General features: G+C 43.4%; 1 protein-coding gene across 2 annotated transcripts in view; it reads right to left on the bottom strand.

Moving 5' to 3' along the window:
* Positions 1–19,235, bottom strand: part of SPSB4 (splA/ryanodine receptor domain and SOCS box containing 4) — a 175,669-nt gene that overhangs the window by 52,706 nt on the left and 103,728 nt on the right. Inside the window, exon 1 of one of the 2 annotated variants that reach the window (XM_083443027.1) lies at positions 17,594–18,492. The exons of the other annotated variant lie outside the window; for it this stretch is intronic. The gene's annotated coding sequence lies outside the window, so the exon portion shown is untranslated. Of the gene's footprint in view, positions 1–17,593; positions 18,493–19,235 lie in introns of those variants that run through there. 2 annotated transcript variants of the gene reach the window in all.

Genomic DNA, 19,235 nt, shown 5'->3' with positions numbered 1-19,235 from the left:
CACCAGAAGTCAATTTCACCAAGGCTGCACGTAAACAATGCCAAAATCCCATCTAGACAGGAAAGAATACTCCCAACACAGAAGACTGGTTTACAAACTGTATAATGTCATGTGTTAAAAGACTGTGTACTTAATTGTAGCTAGGCAAATTCTTGGCTAGGTTATTGGAAGGCTGCTGAATAATAATATGCAAGCATGCAAAGTCCCCATGCCTGACGTCTTCATAGCAACTTAAATAGAGCATTTTTAATAAAAGCAAGCAGTAAAGTCATTAAATGTACAGTCATACTTCGGGTTACAGCCGCTTCAGGTTGCGTTTTTTCAGGTTGCGGACCACCAAAACCCGGAAGTACCAGAATGGGTTTCAGGGGTAGCGCATGCGCAGAAGCACTAAATCGCACCATGCACAGAAGTGCTGAATTGCAACCCGCGCGTGCACAGACGCGGATTGTGAACATGCATTCCGCACAGATCATGTTCGCAACCCAAGTGTCCACTGTATTTACAGTAAGTGTTCACACACACACACATACATTACATTCAGTATCTCATCACAATTTGATGTTGTATCTTGTTCAAGAAACCGATAGCTGGTGAGTTAAGGGAGATGGCCATCTAATTTTGAAAAAATCATTATGTTTGGTGACCTTGAAAGGACTGAGTTGAATGCCTTCAATAACTACTTCTAAATATGATTTCAGAGCATCTCAAAGTATATTGAAAAGTACTATGGCAGTCTTTCAGGAATCCAAGAAATTTTCAACCTGCGTCTGAGGCAAAGGAGAGCTGAGCATCACCTGACAGAAGGCCCCCATAAGCATCATAGAAAAGGCAGCATCCTTCAGTGCACATACAGAACCACTTCATGCATACATAGCCCTCTTAGATAGATCCATGTATGGAAATTATTGGGGGTTGCCAAAAAGTTACAACAAAATATTTTGGGGGCAGACTTTACAGTATGTAGCCATTGGCTTTGAACCAGATAGCAAGTATCATTAGATATTGATGGTAAAAGTAAAGGTACCCCTGACCATTAGGTCCAGTCACGGACGACGCTGGGGTTGCGGCGCTCATCTCAGTCTATAGGCCGAGGGAGCTGGCATTTGTCCACAGACAGCTTCCGGGTCATGCGACCAGCATGACTAAGCCGCTTCTGGCAAGCCAGAGCAGCGCATGGAAATGCCATTTACCTTCCCACCAGAGTGGTACATATTTATCTACTTGCACTTTGACGTGCTTTCAAACTGCTAGGTGGGCCGGAGCTGGGATCAAACAACAGAAGCTCACCCCGTCGAGGGGATTTGAACCACTGACCTTCTGATTGGCAAGCCCTAGGCTCTGTGGTTTAAACCACAGTGCCACCCGCGTCCCCTGATATAGATAGTACACACCTCTAAAATTAGAGAACTCTCAACTGCTCTTGTGTCTCTTCTTTCTCCTATAAGCCACTATGTGTCTAAGAGTGACTGATCTTTTTTAAAGCTGTTCTTTCTTTCAAAGCTTTTCATGGTGGAGAAAACACATCTTTGGGCCACAGAAAGTGGCAGCAATCTGAGCACATTTCCAAACCCGTTCTCTAGTGCTCACACTGCAAAAACAATCTTCTCCAGGACTCTAGACAATGAAAGCGAAGGTAAGGCTAGAAAATGCTTGCAACTAGAAACGCCTTCACCCATGAACACACAAAGAGGTTAGTAGATATAGAATTGCTTGCAAACCTTCATACCGCCTATAGTCTCTGGAGGGGAACAACTGGCATAGCAGATTATAGCTTCTTAACAAGATTGCCAATATGCGATGCTGATGGAAGGATACAAGCAGCTAACTCTGCCACACACACAAAGCCTTGCACATTTGTAATTCTCCTTCTATTATGGGAAAGAGGGAAAGAGGCTATGTGATTCCTCCAAGTTTGTTTCAATGGCATGACCTCAAACAAATACAAATTCTTCCCAATAAACTGAAGCGGGAATGGAAGAGAGTATGCCCAGAAATCAATATTCAGTTTTCCTCCATTGTGGGATGCAATTCATAGTACCAAAGGTAAGCCAAAGGGCAAGCCTGCCTGACTAACAGCATTGTGATCAGCTCCCTTCCTGACCTTTTGCAATACAGAATGCAAAAATAAAAAAATAAAAAATCGATATACACAATAAGGAATATTTACACATGGTGCATGTTAAACAATCTCCTCCTGATTCACTTGCAAATTGCAAAAGCATACTTTAAAAGTTATCCTATATTACACGCCAAGCTCATGCCTTTACTGGTTGTTGTTTTTAAGCCATGATAATTTGCTCAAGACACATCCAAATTCCCATTTCTCTGCCAAAACATGTTATGTTTCTGGTTAACTTTTGGCATTTACAGAAGCCGTGTACTACTGGCCACCTCACATCAACTGAACACAGTGGCAAATGAACAGGGCACTAACACTCTGGTTAGCTCTGCTGAAAGGAACTGATTCATTGCCGAAGCCTGTGCATGTTTACTCAGAAGTCAGCCTCTCTGTGATCAACAAGATGAACTGCTGGGTAATCACGTATAGGACTGCAGCCTTACTCTTTTGAGAAAAAAACCCATTAACTCCTGTAGGAGGCAGAAATATTTCTGTAATGGTTTCACAAGCATCCCCCACATAGCTGGGAAATGGTCAGATTAAAAGCACGGCATGCAACCAGCAGTGAGCAAGCCAAAGCCAAGCCGGAAAAAGAGTGTCAGTTTCACTTTCCAGCACTCTCAGTGGAGCTGCCAAGACATTAAAGAATGTTATTCTCAGCACTAACAGTTAAATTGAAATCTTACCCGAAAAATTAAGTTGGGGAGATGCTATTTCACCGTTTTAAAAAAATGCAGCCTGATACTGGGACAAGATAAGCATGTCAGACTTCCTGCAACACACAACGCTACTGAAAACATCCGGAAAACATTTGCAGATCTAGTTATGATCATTTCTAAACATCAAATTAGATACACTCTTTGATTTGCAGCAAATAAAACCATACAGAGATATTGAATGGATAGCAGAATGATTCCATATAGAGATACCAGGGGTTTGAATGTGTAATGTTTTTCTTACTATTTTTACTTGCCCAGGCACCTGGTTTTCCTTTTTCAATGAAACAAACACCCTCCCTGTTTACACACACGAATCCCTCACTACTACAGTATTGTAAATAACTGTTTTAGAGAAGAGCTGATGTTTCCACCCACTCGCCCAATATGCCCACAACTCTTACCTAGCCTGGTCCCACTAGTGCTCTCCAGATGTTTTGGAGTATAATCCCATCACCACAACCAGAGCACCTAACGGTCACAAATGATGGGAGCTGCACTCCAAAACTTCTGGAGGACTCCTTGCATAAAAGCCTCCCTACGAAAAGAGAACCTCACAGTGGAATCTCTTGCTCAGAGTAGACCTAAGCATACACAGAATCACAGAACTGTAGGAGTTGGGAGGGACCACGAGGGCCATCAAGTTCAACCCCCTGCAATGCAGGAACCTTTTGCCCAATGGGGCAGGTAAAGGACCCCTGGATGGTTAAGTCCTGTCAAAGGTGATTATGGCGCTGTGATGCTCATCTCACTTTCAGGCCGAGGGAGCTGGCATTTGTCTACAGACAGCTTTCTGGGTCATGTGGCCAGCAGGACTAAACCGCTTCTGGCACAACGGGACATCGTGATAGAAACCAGAGCACATGGAAACACTGTTTACCTTCCCACCACAGCGGTAACTATTTATCTACTTGCACTGGCTTGCTTTTGTACTGCTAGGTTGGCAGGAGCTGGGACAGAGCAACAGGAGCTCATCCTGTTGCGGGGATTCAAACTGCCAACCTTCTGATCGGCAAGCCCAAGAGGCTCAGTGGTTTAGACCACAGAGCCACCCGTGTCCCTTTTGCCCAATGGGGCACTCAGAGCCATGACCCTGAGATTAAAGAGTCTTATGCTCTACTAACTGAGCTATCCCAGCTATCTAACATGGCACAGGGAAACTCTTCCTTGACCCAAGAAGGAACCCTTTTATCATTTCTTACTCAACCCTGCATCCTCTGATCACCACCCTTCCCAAAGCCTATCAACTTGATACTTCTGTAGAAAAGTCCGCCCGCCCCCCCCCCCCCGGCACACCTTCTGTAGGCTACATACATATGCCAGTTCAGGGGCAGCAGCTCTCATTGTTCATACGAGTGACATTATTTGTGCAAACCAATTTTCACAGCATTTCTATCTTTCAGGTCTTCTTAAAGGCAGTAGCGGACATGGTATCCTTCCCATTCTGCACATTCAGATAGAGAAGAAGAGAGGCGATGAATTAAAGCCAGTCAAAAGGGTGGGAGGCGGGGAAGAGTTCAAACAAGAATGGATGCGCCATGCAGAGAATTCAGCAGGGCGGTACTACCGAAGCCACCAGAGCACAATTCATCTCTGCCAACACACTTTATTCCTCTCCGACACAGAACTGTCACGTTGCAGGACTGTGGCTGCTTTTAGAAGCGATGGCTTTTAGTCTGGAATGAGTCACTTCTGAATGTTAAGAGTGAAAATGCAAGGGGCCCTTCTCTTTAAAAAAAACCACGAACCTTCGGCCTCTGATGATGACTTTGAAGCAGCAACAGGCTGGTATGAGGGAGGAATTTCTTCAGGTATGCTTCTAGGAAGGCATGCCTCTTTCAAATGCCTTTGGGAAGTCACAAGGAGAACATGAGGACCACAGTTCTCTCTTGTTGTTGCTTCCCCAATGACCGACATTCAAAGGCAATTAGTAGCCACTGATAGCTTTACCTTCCATAAATTTGTCTAAAGCTCTCTTTCAAGCCATCCAAGATGATGATCATCGCTTGTGCCAGCAAATTCCATAAGTTAACTATGTGCTGTATGAAGAACTGCTTCCTTTTGTTTGTCCTGAATCGCTGCCAGTCAGCTTCATGTGGATGACCTTGAGTCCAAGTGTTATAAGGGTGTGTGTGTGAAATCTTTCTCTTCACTCTCTCCTCATAAGCAGATACCCCCACCAACCCCAAAACCAGAACTAATACTATTGCACCTCGCACCATTTCGAAATTATGTACAATGCTAAAGCGAAACCAAAAATCTGTACAACTCAAAATAGTGGGGAAAGGAACCACAAAGGGCTGGGGGATACACAAGGCACTGCACACCAGGAATATAAACTACCAGAAATATTTCAGGAACTGACATTATTACTGAGACATCTGGAATGTTAATTTAAGTCAGGTGTAACTAATCTGCTCCGAGAACAGGCCCAGAAAAAAGGTCACAACCTCGCCTTGTAAAGACAAATAAGTTTTTTCTTAGAAAGCAAATGCTGTAGCATCCAAACACTCGATTGAACCGTCAGACATATGGAGATGGCCTGAAGAGATTGTATGTATAAATATATAATAATGATACATGAAAAGTATAATTATGAGCATTGCAAAATTATCACCTCAACCGTATGACCTCTCAACAAACTAATGATTCCTTTGTGATTTCATAAATTAAGCCTCAATGCTCCATATCTAAATTTGGCAGCAGACCTGTTTGGCAACAGGTTAGGATGCAGAAGAAGCCCATTTAATTGTATTGTCATGGTTTGACTACAGCTGGGTTAAAACTCTTGTTGCCACAGGCTACCTTTTCCTAAATTCCTGTTGTAAGTTTCCCAACCATGTATGTTGGACCGAGTGCTTTTGGTAAAATACTCTTTGTATTGGCAGATATTGAAAACATTGAAGTCTCTCCTCCAATTATTAACTCTATTCTGTGTCTAGACAATGCTTGCTCATTTATAATAAAGGGGTTGAATCCGTTCACTTTATTTATTTCCCAGTTTTGAAAAATATGAGTACACCCTTCTATACTGTCTTGTTATGGTATGATATTAAAAATGGAAGTCTGCGTACTTGCAAGGTCTAGAATCATAGTTCTGTTTTCCTATAATGTTACCTACGTATTTTGGAGAGCAACTAGCTCCTATCTCCTGAAAATGAAAGCTAAAAGTCTGACTCAGTTATCTTCAATAATATTTTGTCATGTACAGTGGCAGAGGATACAGTTATGGGTTTGTTGTTGTTTTTTAATTACTATTATGTCTTTGGCTTTTTAAAACACTTTCGCACCTCAACTTCCAAGTCTCACACACAGGGGCATGCAGACTCCGGTAGATTTTACCCTTTAGTAAAGGAAATACCCTCAGCAAAAATGGAAAGCAGAAACTGGTGAATAATATGCTTTCATTAAAGAGTGATACTCTTAACATTGAAGAGAGCTGCCAATTCTATGAGAGAGATTAAGGGATTGCACATTGTTCCCTGAGGAAGAGGTTTGCTAGTATAATTTGGAGGAAGTATTATAATTCAGCCAAGCACTCAAAATGAGGTTGATTAGTTTGCCAACGACAAAAGGCAAGAATACACCCCACTGAGACCTGGCATTCTTAACTTTCCAAGTTCTACCATCATCTGTTGATTATGTGACAATAGCTTTCAGCACCACAATGGCTAAAAAAGACTTTGGTGGTAAAGGGGGCTGGGGGAGTAGAGATCTCTTTATGCTATGGGGCAACACTCTTAAGAGAATTTCAATTATAAGAATGTGAATGGAGTCTGAATGGATTCTACACATTAGTTGCTGCTGAGGATTTACAGCTTAGTATCATGTTTCTCTGAAGATTCATGCTTTTGATTTGTTTCTACTGCAGTCCTGCAAAAAGACTCAAAAACCACAAACATTAAAGAGCACAACTAAAAGCCACAGTAGCGCCTTAACACAATCTAACAGAATTTTCTTTGGCAAACTATTTTTTCAGAAGAACAAACTGTACCACTTAAGACAAATTAAGGTTTCTGAGGGTCACAAGATAAGGCATTATCTATCTATCATCTATCTATCTATCCATCTATCTATCATCTCCCACCTGGCCTCTCACTAAACTGAAGGGCGAGACAAAATCATTTACGACCACAATAATCCCACAGTATAGAGTTATCCTCAATGAATTCAGTGGGACTTACTTCTGAGTAGCCAAGCATAAGAGCAGACATCAAATATTTGGATTTGACTACAAATTTATATGAGTAAATTAATATGAACCCTTGAAAGTTGTTAACAATTTATTCAGCAGCTGCCTATTTAGGAAGGCCCCTACGAGACCGGTAACAGGCTGGTTAGTCCTTAAAGGAAAAGGTACCCCCCTGACTGTTGGGTCCAGTCGCGGACGACTCTGGGGTTGCGGCATTCATCTCGCTTTACTGGCCGAGGGAACCAACGTTTGTCCGCAGACAGTTTTTCCAGGTCATGTGGCTAGCATGACTAAGCCACTTCTGGCGGAAATACAGTTTACCTTCCCACCAGAGCGGTACCTATTTATCTACTTGAACTTTGACGTGCTTTTGAACTGCTAGGTGGGCAGGAGCTGGGACCGAGCAATGGGAGCTCACCCCGTCACGGGGATTCAAACCGCCGACCTCCTGATCGACAAGCCCTAGGCTCTGTGGTTTAGACCACAGCACCATTTGCGTCCTTAGGCTGGTTCAAATGCAGTGCTAATAATACCACCAGGTTGATCCAAATATATATTGGCCTATTTCTACCTCTCTCTTTTTTTAATGGTGACCCAGGCCATTCGTTGTGTGAGAATGTTCCTCACAACTGTGAGTGGAGTGGATAGAATTCCACAGGATGTGTGTGAAACAGTCAAGATCCAGTGATCCACAGGCATGCACCTCCAGATGATGGATATGTGAGGCACCATTTAGGTCCCCAGGCATCTTCACTTGGTTGCACTTGGCCAATAGGTAAAGGTAAAGGTACCCCTGCCCGTACGGGCCAGTCTTGACAGACTCTAGGGTTGTGCGCTCATCTCACTCTATAGGCCGGGAGCCAGCGCTGTCCACAGACACTTCCGGGTCACGTGGCCAGCATGACAAGCTGCATAATTTTGAACACTGGTTATGGAACAACTTGCCCCATGAAGTATGATTGGACCATTCCACCATTTCAGACTGTTATTAAAGACAGTTTGAAGGGTTATTGTGAAGAGGAAGGCAGAGACCAGACAATCTGCCTTGCATTATTTGGGGAAAGCATGCAATACAAATATTAAGATTCTATTTATCCGCAAAAGTTCATACGCAATTTATGTGGCCAAAATTTTACTTGCTTCTATAGAACTCCTACAAAGTTCCTAGACAAGGTTTGATAGATAACAGAGTACACTAATAATACATTGAATAAGACATGAACATTTTTAAATAGCTGCTGGAGAAGCCAAGCGTGTCTTGTAATATGAAGTGCCACCACATATTTAAACCTCTGTAATTTAAAACAGAACATTTGGAAGTGATGCACATAAAACTTTCTATTTCATACAGAGCAGCTTTATTTCATTAAAAAGGTGCATGTGTCTGTGTGGAAATGTGGAAAGTTTAAGCACAGGGGATATCTATTAGCATTAGAAGTTAATTGATTTAGCCACAGGCCACAACAAAATATTTAAGCAAACAGAAAGCACAACAAATTAAACAGATGTAAGTTGTTCAATTTATCAGCAAATAAACCATGCCCATATTTACAAACTCCGCTCTTACTAGAACTTCCAGGAAATAAAAAAAAAGTGTAATTGTGATAAAGCACTTAGCCCTTCTATCATAATCAAGAGTATTTTGTCTCTAGTTATGTTATGTTTCTTAGAAAGAACAGTACAACTGGAGGACATCTGAGTAAATGGAACATTATAGGAGGACATGAGATTTTCCTGAAGCCTACACAAAATGAGATTTTTGGTACACCAGAAGGGACCTGGAACGTCCACAACTGTTTGGTGATAGGTCACTGCAGCTATCACATTTTACTTCTCTGATATGACTTCCTCCTTCACCGCTTTTGCTAGGAGAAGAAAGATTTTGACTGTCAAGGCCTTTCCCATTATGTTGGACCTAGAGTGAAAAATTCAGGCATATTATGAGGACTCTGAAGGGCATAAGTTTTCAAAATACATGTCAGTGAAGCAGGACTGGATTTGTATTTGCATATAATTTACTGAGTAGACACTATAGTAAATTTAATAACCACAATAATTATCTATTGACAAATACTTGGAAAACACTAGTATACTGTAGACAGGGCCCAAATTTTGGCAGCCAAATTTTGGCAGCTATAATTTGTGGTCACCCCAACTTCTCCACACACATGCAAATTTATCCCAGGCTCCTGGTACACTGAAAAGAGATGGGAGCCTATTTCTCTTCCGATGTCACTGGACATCATCCCAGGAAATGTTCAGTGATAATGGGAGTTTCAGTCCAGCAACATCTGGAAGGCCACAAATCCTGTTTTCACTTCATGTTAGGCTTTGAAAAACCCCAGAAGCAGTGAAGTTCGTTCTTATTCCTTCTAATGGTCCGAAGTCCAGTGATGTGAGAAAGTGACTGTGTCTCACAAGTTCTCTATGGATTCCAGAAAAGCTAAGAGAGGGACAAAGTCTGTCTCTTTTGTTGGGCATGAAAGACCCAGTCCCTCCAACTCCTCTAACTGGTCCTTCACTTTGTACTAGCATCCAGGGTAGGTAATTGCTGAAAAGATTTGTTGCAAAATTTCTACCCCAAATGTTTCTTTATAAATTCAAAGCAACTTGAGAAAATGACCAACACAACAATCAGCATGATAGTAATAATATACCAATACTAAACTACACTAGAATGTTGGTGAAAAGCCTAAAAGCACACACAAGAAGCTTAAAAGAGAGGGAACCAACCACAACTTTCTAGGGAAGGAGTAAAAGACATTGTTGGTCCCCAGAATCTAGCTCAGTGAACAGATGTGGGGAGAATGGTATCACGTTTTGCCTAAGGAATCTCATTGCAGGGTTACCGGTAGTTCCCTGGAAAGACTCATTGGTGGTCTTCTTGTGGTGAACTAAATAAATTGAGACATGCATAGGATTGAGTGTACAAGACTACAATCTTAGGCTGAAATCCTACACACACTTACCTGAAAGTAAATCCCATTAAACTCAATAGGACTTACACCTGAGTAGACACACATAGAATTGCACTGATGGTGGCAGAAACTACAGGCACAAATACAGACTTCTGTGAAGGTGTTTTCAGCCAAAGGTTCTTAAGGCCAATTTAAAACATAACTCAGCCCTGATGTAGACTACTAAAAGGGGAGGAAAATGTTTCCACAGAGCAGCAATCTGTGCAAAAGGAGTAACATTTATAATGAGCTTATCATATAAACCAGACCAACAATGGGGAGTCTATCTCACAGACACACCACCTGGCAGGACCTGGTATGTATTCACATTCCATATGATTCAGATAGATGATCCAATAAACCTAATTACAATCATTATCTCCAGTCACCCCCTACATAAGCTTCCAACACATCAGCTCTGAGATAACGGGCAGCCTTGTGGGAGTACCCTCTGAACTGGTCCTAGTCTGGAAGTTCCAAGTCAGCAGCCTGAGTGCAACTTTGAAGTGGATTGTAAAGAGATCTAGCCAGCAGCCCTCTCCTACGATTGGCTTAAGATGAGCACCACAATACTCCTTAGTCTCTGAACCATCCTTTTCCACTGGTGCTGGACTTTGTTCAGATTGTTTTCCAATCCTCTCTGTGCTTCCCATTTGTATTCTCATCCCTTGTGTTTTGAGAACTTTATTCCATGCTTTGACAAAGGAGAGATGTGTACACTCAGGGTCATGATAGTCTGTTTGTTGAAGTTTTCTAAGGGGAGGAGGGTATTCCTGAAGACTGAGAGAGACAAAGAGAGACAAAGAGAAGGTGTCTATTGTGTGGACGTGGTCTCAATTAAAAATCATGGTTTTGCAGTGCACTCTTTTGCACAGGCATAGGCAAACTTGGCCCTCCATATGTTTTGACACTACAATTCCCATCATCCCTGACCACTGGTCCCATTAGCTAGGGATGATGGGAGTTGTAGTCCCAAAACATCTAGAGGACCATGTTTGCCTATGCCTGCTTTTGCAGATGGAGTTGCAATGCTGGCTTTGTGCATACAGTGCTGACCAGGACTGTCCTTTCTACTTCTCCATTCACAGAGCTAGGGATCTTAGCTCTGTGATCCTACCATTCAGGTAGGTAGCTGTGTTGGTCTACCTATCTGAAGAAGTGTGCATACACACGAAAGCTTATTCCCAGAACAAACCTAGTTGGTCTGCAAGGTGCTACTGGACAATTTTTAAATTTATTTCAATCTTTTGCACAGTTCAGCTGCATCACCCAGTTTTATGCAGTGGCATAAAACACTGTCACCTTACACCCAAGACACTCGGCTGCTATCCTATACAGGTTAGCCACTCCTTGACAGTAGATATTGCCAGGTTTTTAGTGATAAATAATGCTTTGAATGAATTCACAACAGCATCAAATTGAAAACTAAATAACTCTGGGTGTCCCGTCTAAGCATACTGCAATTTAGACTTTGTAAAAATCCACAACATAGAGATTGCTGTCAGACTGAACTGCAAAGTTGAAGGCTATATTATGCCTCTCATCTACTAAGAGATGCCTTTTCAACTGTGATAGGGATGGAATGGGAAAATACAGTAAAGAAAGAACAAAAAGTTCTGTATTCCGAATTGAAATCGTAGTAAGTGTGTGACCTGCCACACACTAAATTGCCCTTGCCTCCTGATTGCCCGATGTACCCAGAATTCAATCCAGTGCCTTATTCTGAATGAAGCCCCTATTTGAACTGGTTATAAAAGAGGATTGCTGTAAATGCAGTGTCATTCTTTGGTTTCCTGCCAAGCAGTGTTCCAGAGTCTGTTCAGCTGGCAGACAATCCTCTTTGCACAATGTGTCATCTGAAGTCAGCTTTTACAATACTGGGGAAAACAACCTTCATATTGCTCTCCACTCTTATTGCTCCACTTAAAAAAAAAAAAGGAATTATGTGTTGTGTATCATTCTGCTATCTACTTAAGATAAGAAAAGGAAAATTCTGCCTAGCAGGCTTCACTACTTACTACTATCAGCAACCCAGTACCTAAGTCAGGAACCTGTTTCTCTGAAGTTGCTAGAATAATGTTGGCACAAAACACTGATAACAAACAAACAAACAAACAAAAAACACAAACCCCTCTGGGTAAAAGTCTCTATCCCACTCTGCTCTTTCCCAGAGGAGGCTGTCTCCCCAATCTCCAGAAATGAGAACTGCTTATACAGTGTGTCTCTGTCTTATCAGGATTAAGTCATAGTTTACAGACCCTCATCTAGCCTGTCAACAACCCCAGGCTACATCCAGCACATCTACAGATTCCCCTGAGTCAGAAGGAATGGCTAGCTAAGTATCATTGGCTTTCACACTTCAAATCCTCATAAATGGAATCCTGTGGCATCCTAAGCACAAAAGCTATGGGTAGAGTCCTTCAATGCTACTGTCTGCTAGGAATTCTCTATGTTGAAGCACCATAACACCAATCCTTCGAATTACTTCAGGAGGGTGGCCTGAAGTAGGGTCATGGCCCATGGTATCAAAGGCTGCCAAGAGGTCAAGGAGAATCAAAGGGCTAGTATTTTTTCTGTCTGATAAAGGTCATCACAGAGGGCAACCAAAGCTGAAACTGGGCCAGAGGCCAGATTGAAATGGGTCAAGATAATTTACTTTATCCAGATGTGCCTGTAGTTACCTGGTCACCACACTCTGGATTACTTTGCTCAGAAAAATAATCTACAAGGTGGAGGCTGTCCAATATCTCAAGGTCCATGGAGGGCCACTTCAGAAGGGGTCATGGCATCAGCTCTTTCAAAGCCTTTGACACAATCTTCTCCCACAAGGCATTAACAATTCCTTGGGCCCAGCCAGATAATTATTGGCTAGCTTGTACCCACCATGAGATATTGTCCTAGACTTTTAGCTTACACTTACATTCTTGAAAAAAACATCAAATGTCTTTATGGTAAACTACCCTTCTAGTAACTGAAGGTGACCTTTCAGACCATCTTCCCTACCATCAACAGCCCACCAACAAACATTTTAAACAAGTATTAGTACAATGCCTTTCTTCAAGCAAACAGGCACCATGTCTCAGGGGGAAAGGAAAGTGATCCTACTCAGTGTAACCCTATGCATGTCTACTCAGAAGTAAATCCCATTGCATTCAGTTAGAATTTCTCCCAGGTAATGCAGAAAGAGGGGAAACTTCTTTAAAAGGTAACCTAGCATGGCAAGGTGCTAAGAACAATAAAACATGGAAGATCAGAGGGCAAGGGGCAGAATATATTGAATGTAAATCCAATGAAGGAGGGGGGGAGGTGAATGAGAACACTAAAATGGGAGCAAAAACAAGTGGGACATGCTGAACTCTAAACTCTACCCCCACACTACACTAATAGTATAGCATAAGCTGAAAATGCACAGTTGCATCAAAGACGAAAACGAAACATAGAAGTTAGGACACACACGAAGATTTGAGGAAAATAGAGACTCATGAACGGACAAGCAGATGGTGATTGACTTCTGCAGGCACATAAGAGTAATTGAAAATGCAAGTCATAGACACAAAGAGGGTGGCAGACAACAAGCAAAGTATTGGCCACACATCCTTGGAGCAGATGGTTTGTGCTGGAATAATCCCATGCCAGCAAACAATGAGAAAAGCATGTGTGCCCAAGAAACAAGAGATGACAAGCGGTTGTCTGGCCTGGTTAAGCCAGGACTGCAGGGCAGAGGGAGCAGTGGGGGAGAGACCTAGCTGGCAAATCCTGCTGCCAAGATGTATCCAAAAGGGCACCTTTAAAGTTAAATCCACAGGAGCCAAAGCTGGCATGAAGAATGTGCAAACTCAACATCTCAGCTGCTTTAAATGCCAATAAGCCATGTCATCTTCAACTTCTAACCTGGAGTCCTCTAGGTGTTTTTGACAACAACACCCATCAACCCCAGCTAGCATCTTCAGAGTACCAGGTTGGGAAAGGCTGATTCAGATAATCTAATTGCTTGCTGTATACTGACATCCTTCATTTTTGCAACCCCCGTATTAACTACATTGCGGCCTTGTTCCTGTCCAATAATCATAATGAAATAAGGTTTGCTTCTTGATTACAAAATGAGGCCATAGATCCCCATGGAACAGCAGCCACTGCTAATTCTATGCTCTGCTGGCCTACGGCCTGGATTTGCAAGTTCCACAGTATCAGAGAATTCCAACTTAAGCCGATGCAACACCAGCTATACTCCCTCCTCACTTCAAACACATGAAAAGCATTTTCTCCTCAGAAGTTGAGTGGAAGCTGGGGGATCTTACCATCATCATTCATAATGAAATGTACAGCTTAGGAGTTGTGCTAAAGTGAAGTATCTGTCATGTCATGGACGAAGATTGCAAATAAGGAATGTCAGAAGAACAGCAAAATTAGCTGGTGGCAACTCTGTGGTGTTCACATGTTGACACTGAGCCCAGGTACATGTTGTCTCTAAACACAAGTGTTTGTGTGAATGATACAGGTACACAGACTATACATTCATTGAATATTACATGTGAATATGTACATGTAATATACATTCGGTTCAACTATCTGTGCAAACAGGTACACAGACTGTACACTTGTTGAATGTAACATGCAAGCACGCCTACTTTTTCAACGCCAAAAGAGAAAGGACAGTAACAATTACTAGTAATAGTTACCAACTGCAAACAGCTTATTAGGCAAGCTCAACAGTTTGCAAGTTTTTAGGTTTGTTTACAAAGACAAGTAAAATAAAGTTGATAAATTAGATCACTCTTTAGGGCAGGCATGGCCATACTCAGTCCTCCAGCTGTTTTGGGACTACAGTTCCCATCATCCCTGACCACTAGTCCTGTTAACTAGGGATGATGGGAGCTATAGTTCTAAAACAGCTGGAGGGTGAAGTTTAGCCGTGCCTGCTTTAGGGCATAGCCCTCCAGATATTGCTGGACTACAACTCCCAACATTCCTGAGCATTAGCCCTCCTAGCTAGGGATGATGGGAGTTGAAGTACAACAACATCTAGGGTCATAGATTCCTCTCCTCCAACCTCTATGATATCAGAAAATTTTCCAGTGCAATCTGAAAGATTCCCGGTGCAAATGACCCTAATGTGCATGGGAACATTTCCCAAACATTCCTGTTGGAAAAGAATCCCAATTCAGAAGTTTCTGGAAAACCTACATCACTGCCCATGAACATCAAAGATAAATCCCAGATCAGCTTAGACAGGTGGTGAACCTATTGTGGCTGTCAATTGCAACCTTACAGGTCAGGGATGTAAGTGGGGTTTAATATGCTTTAATATGGAGACAGGCCATGAACAGGAGAATTAACTCTTGCTCCTCCAGAGAATGACAAATCCAGCAGATGGAACACCAGCAAAAACAGGACACAAAGACGTTTCCTTTCAAAGGGAGTTAGACACTGACCTACACAAAGTGGGACAAAACAGTATCTAGGGAAGAAAAGGAGACAGAAATAGTCGCCTGCTCTTGGAACATGGAAAATCCATTACACCAAGCTCACACTGCCCCATGCCACAAGAAGTCTGCAGAGTTAATAAGGAATGCCACGGACCAGCAGGATACAGTTTTCGCTCAGCAAGCATTATGCTACAAGATGATATTTCTTTTAAGGTAAACCAAAACCTGCATTTTAACGCTTTCCTCTGAAATCTAAACTACTCACTTCCTCATCCACCCAAATACCCATTATCTACACTGCAATTATCCAGAACCTGTGCCCTTTTGCATGTAATTTGGTATCCATTTACTTGTAAGATATTAAGGCTGCTGCTTATCTGGAAATTATGCATGCGCCCCAAGCAACGGAGATGTTCTGTAATTATCTTCAACTTTACATTGCTATGCAAACAATCTCACCAGGATTCGTGTAGGAGACCTATTATTATCCCAAGTAGCAAGAAACTATTAAATAATGAGATTCATTGGGAGCAATTGTCCAGGGAGAGCACAGGCAACCACTCCCGAGTCCATTGTTTCCCATAAACAGTTAATTCAGGGCTGTGGTTTTTCGTTTCACAGCTCCCTAGTCCATCCACTGGGCTCCCTCCTCAGCAGTGTCTGAGAAAGTCAGAGTGCCTCACATGCATTAATAAATTAAGCCTCAGTGCTCTTGCGAGAGGAGGGGAGGAGTATTATTTTTCCCCTAAGTGCAAGTGGTGCAACTGAGCAAAGAGAGGTTGCCCTAGGTCAAACGAGACACTGGCAGGCACAAATGGAAGAATGGCTTCCATTCTTGCATTTTAAACCCCACAAGCCTATTTCTCATGAAAGCCATGACAATTACGTTGACCAGCAGCAATCTTCTCCCCCTCAGTGTATACTCACACAACTTCCTGCTGCCATTAGCAAAAAGTAAATAAACGAAATTGCATCACAAGCTACAGGCTGTCTGAGCTACGAAGATCTATTACCCCTCCACACACATACACACACAAAGATGAAAACAGTTGCAAGGCTGAAAAATAGTCCTTTGGGAGCAGCCAGTCTCTTCTCTCCGGATAAGTCATTTCACAATGCAGTGTTATCTCCTTATGAATGGATTCTGTCACCGAGGGCAGGCAAGCACTGTTTAAAGGGAGGGAGGGGGGAGCCTAGGCTGATTGGCGCTAAGGATTGCAGCTTGTAATCAAATGGGAGATTAAAACAGTTGCTCATCTGTGGACAAAGAACTTTTTAGGTGGGATATTTCTCTCTCACACACACAGACCCCACAAAAAAATTACTTGCTATCCTAAAGGTACAGGTACTAAAATCAGAATATTGTTCTGTTTCCCCACCACCACCACCCTCTTCCTTTTTCTAGAATGAATGAGAATTGGTGTCTGAGAAATTCAATAGGGGTCTTATGTGAAACCCCACACAATATAGAATGAGATGTGGGGCGTTCTGAATGGAATTTCAGCAATTCTGCAGAACATATCTGGGAAAGGCATGAGCAGAACTGATGCCTTTCAGAACCCTCCAGTTCCTACAAATCTAAAAAGTCACCCTTCCCCTCCCCACCCCGCTCCCGCCAGAAAAAAAGAGCAAGCTTAGCTTTGATTCTTGAGAGAAAAACTCCTGCCTCACTTTTGCTAAGGACAACTGCACAGATCTCGCTCAGGACTCTTTCACAATCGCTCGTTTGAGAAGTTGCTAACAAAACCTTCAGCGACTGCCTGTCACAAACCACTTGGCCAGGGACAATAAGGCGCTTATTTATCCGAAAAACCGTTTGCTTAGCTCGCTGCTACATGACTGGACAGACCAAAGATTTTTTTAATGGGAAAAAATAGCCTACGCTAGTCATTCGCAAAGCAGATCCACTGAAATCAATGGGCACGTTTAAATCCATTGATTTCAATGAGTTTACTCTTGAGCATGGCCAGCGTTGGCTATGATCACATACGCCAAAGCAAGGGCTGGAAAAGTTCTGAACTGCTCCCTTAGCCTTTCGCTCCCGAGTCTCAAAAACGAGCCTTTTCTTGTTCCAGCATCACCCCTGGTAACTAACTGGAGCTGAACAGAGCCGTGGCTATTTTGGAGTCTGGCTGTGCGTAAAGCAGCCTCGGGTAGCGGCCCCTCTTCCGAAAACTTACCTCCAAGGGACCAGAAAAGCATCTCTGGCTGGATCCCGGGTTATTACTTTTCCCTCTTTCTCTCTCTTGTCTTTTCGGATGTTCGAGACAAAATCCAGGAATGCTGGTGGAGAGGAGAGGAGAGGAGAGGAGAGCGCGCGAGCCTCTAGGAAGGCAACAGACAACAACAGCACGAGATCTTCTTGGGACTTCCCGAGAGCATTTCCCTGAAAAGTGGCGGAGGCACCAGACGGATCCAGGCAGGTTAATATTCCGCGCACCACCCTCTAAAAAGCGGGGGGGGGGGGGAGAGAGGCTGCGGAGACTTTGGAGACAAGTTGGAGGCGACTCGCGCCAAGGCCCCGCTTCCCGCGCTCCACGCGCCCGCCGGAGACGACAGAGGCGCAGACAGGAAACTCCCCGCTGGAAACTCTTCCCCAGAAGGAAGAGTGGCCTGGGAGCGAGCCGGTCCTGGTGCTTCTCCGGCCCGCGCGCCCGCCCGCCTCGCGGCTGCTCCTTCAAAGGCTGCCGTCGCTTTTGTGCCTCCGCTTTCTCCTCTGCCCTCCTCCTCCTCCCTCTCCTCCTCCCTCCTTCATGACACAGACAGCCCAGATGGGAAGAGCCTGCCGCTGAAGCCAGGCCGGTGCCCCATCCTGAAAGCTGATCCTGCTGATCTCATCACCGAAGGCTACTAATCCAACGGCCAGGGAATTAAGAACAGATGGTGACGCCCCTTCTCTCTCTCTCTCCTCTCTCTTTTTTTCTAACCTCCCCCCACCCCACCGCAAAAAACATGACCATTTAGCCTACAGGCAGAGAAGCAAGCAAGCGCGCGCACACACGCGCGCGCGCCCCAGACACCCGAGTCCACACCAACAGGCTGCAAAAGGGCAGCGGATCTCCTCGCCAACGGTGGCACAGGCTGCGTTTCCTGCCTGCGCGCCACACCAGAGTTCCCTGGTCGGCGTTTTACACCAGGCGGGGAAGCTGCATTATTTAACCCCTTGCGCATAATCGGTGCGAGTCAACCTCTGGAAAGGTGGTTTTTGCAATTTTAGGCGCATGGGAGAGTTCTTACAAGAGTGTGGCTTGTCTATTATGTCACTAGCCATTCAAGGTTTTTTTGTTTTAGAACATCCAGTTTTGTTTTGTCTTCTGAATGGGGTGTTTAGCAGAGTTATTTATTCTCTGGCTTTAGGGGACACTGAGGTGTGGTGAAGAAGGAGCAGATGCGTGTATTACCGTTGTATTTTTACTGCCAGGGCGGGGAAGAGCTGCGTGTGGGATTTTCTGCCTCATGTGCCAAAAGAACCAAGCTGGGTACTACGCAGCCTTTTGACATTTACTGCTCTGGCTTGGGCTGGCTTGAGCTGACCGAGAGTACTCCTTTTTTGATTGTGCTTTATGAAAGAGCATAGATGCTATTTTTCACTCTTGCTGGACATAATGGGAGCTCAACAAGTGGAACAGCTGTTCTTTCTTAATTTGCATTCATTTAAATTGGGTCCGTCCTTTTAGTTTTTAAGTTTCAGGGGTTCAAAACACCTCTTTTCATGAGAGTGCTTCCCTTGCAAATAGATATTACAATTGTATCAGCAGTGATGTAGTATTCCCTCCCCTTAAAAATGTGATTTTATTTTTATTTGTCTTTCACCACCACCTT

The sequence above is a fragment of the Podarcis tiliguerta genome (assembly GCF_965153285.1).
Source record: "Podarcis tiliguerta genome assembly, chromosome: 5".
NCBI lineage: Eukaryota > Metazoa > Chordata > Lepidosauria > Squamata > Lacertidae > Podarcis > Podarcis tiliguerta.
This window is presented reverse-complemented; position numbering and strand designations above follow the sequence as displayed.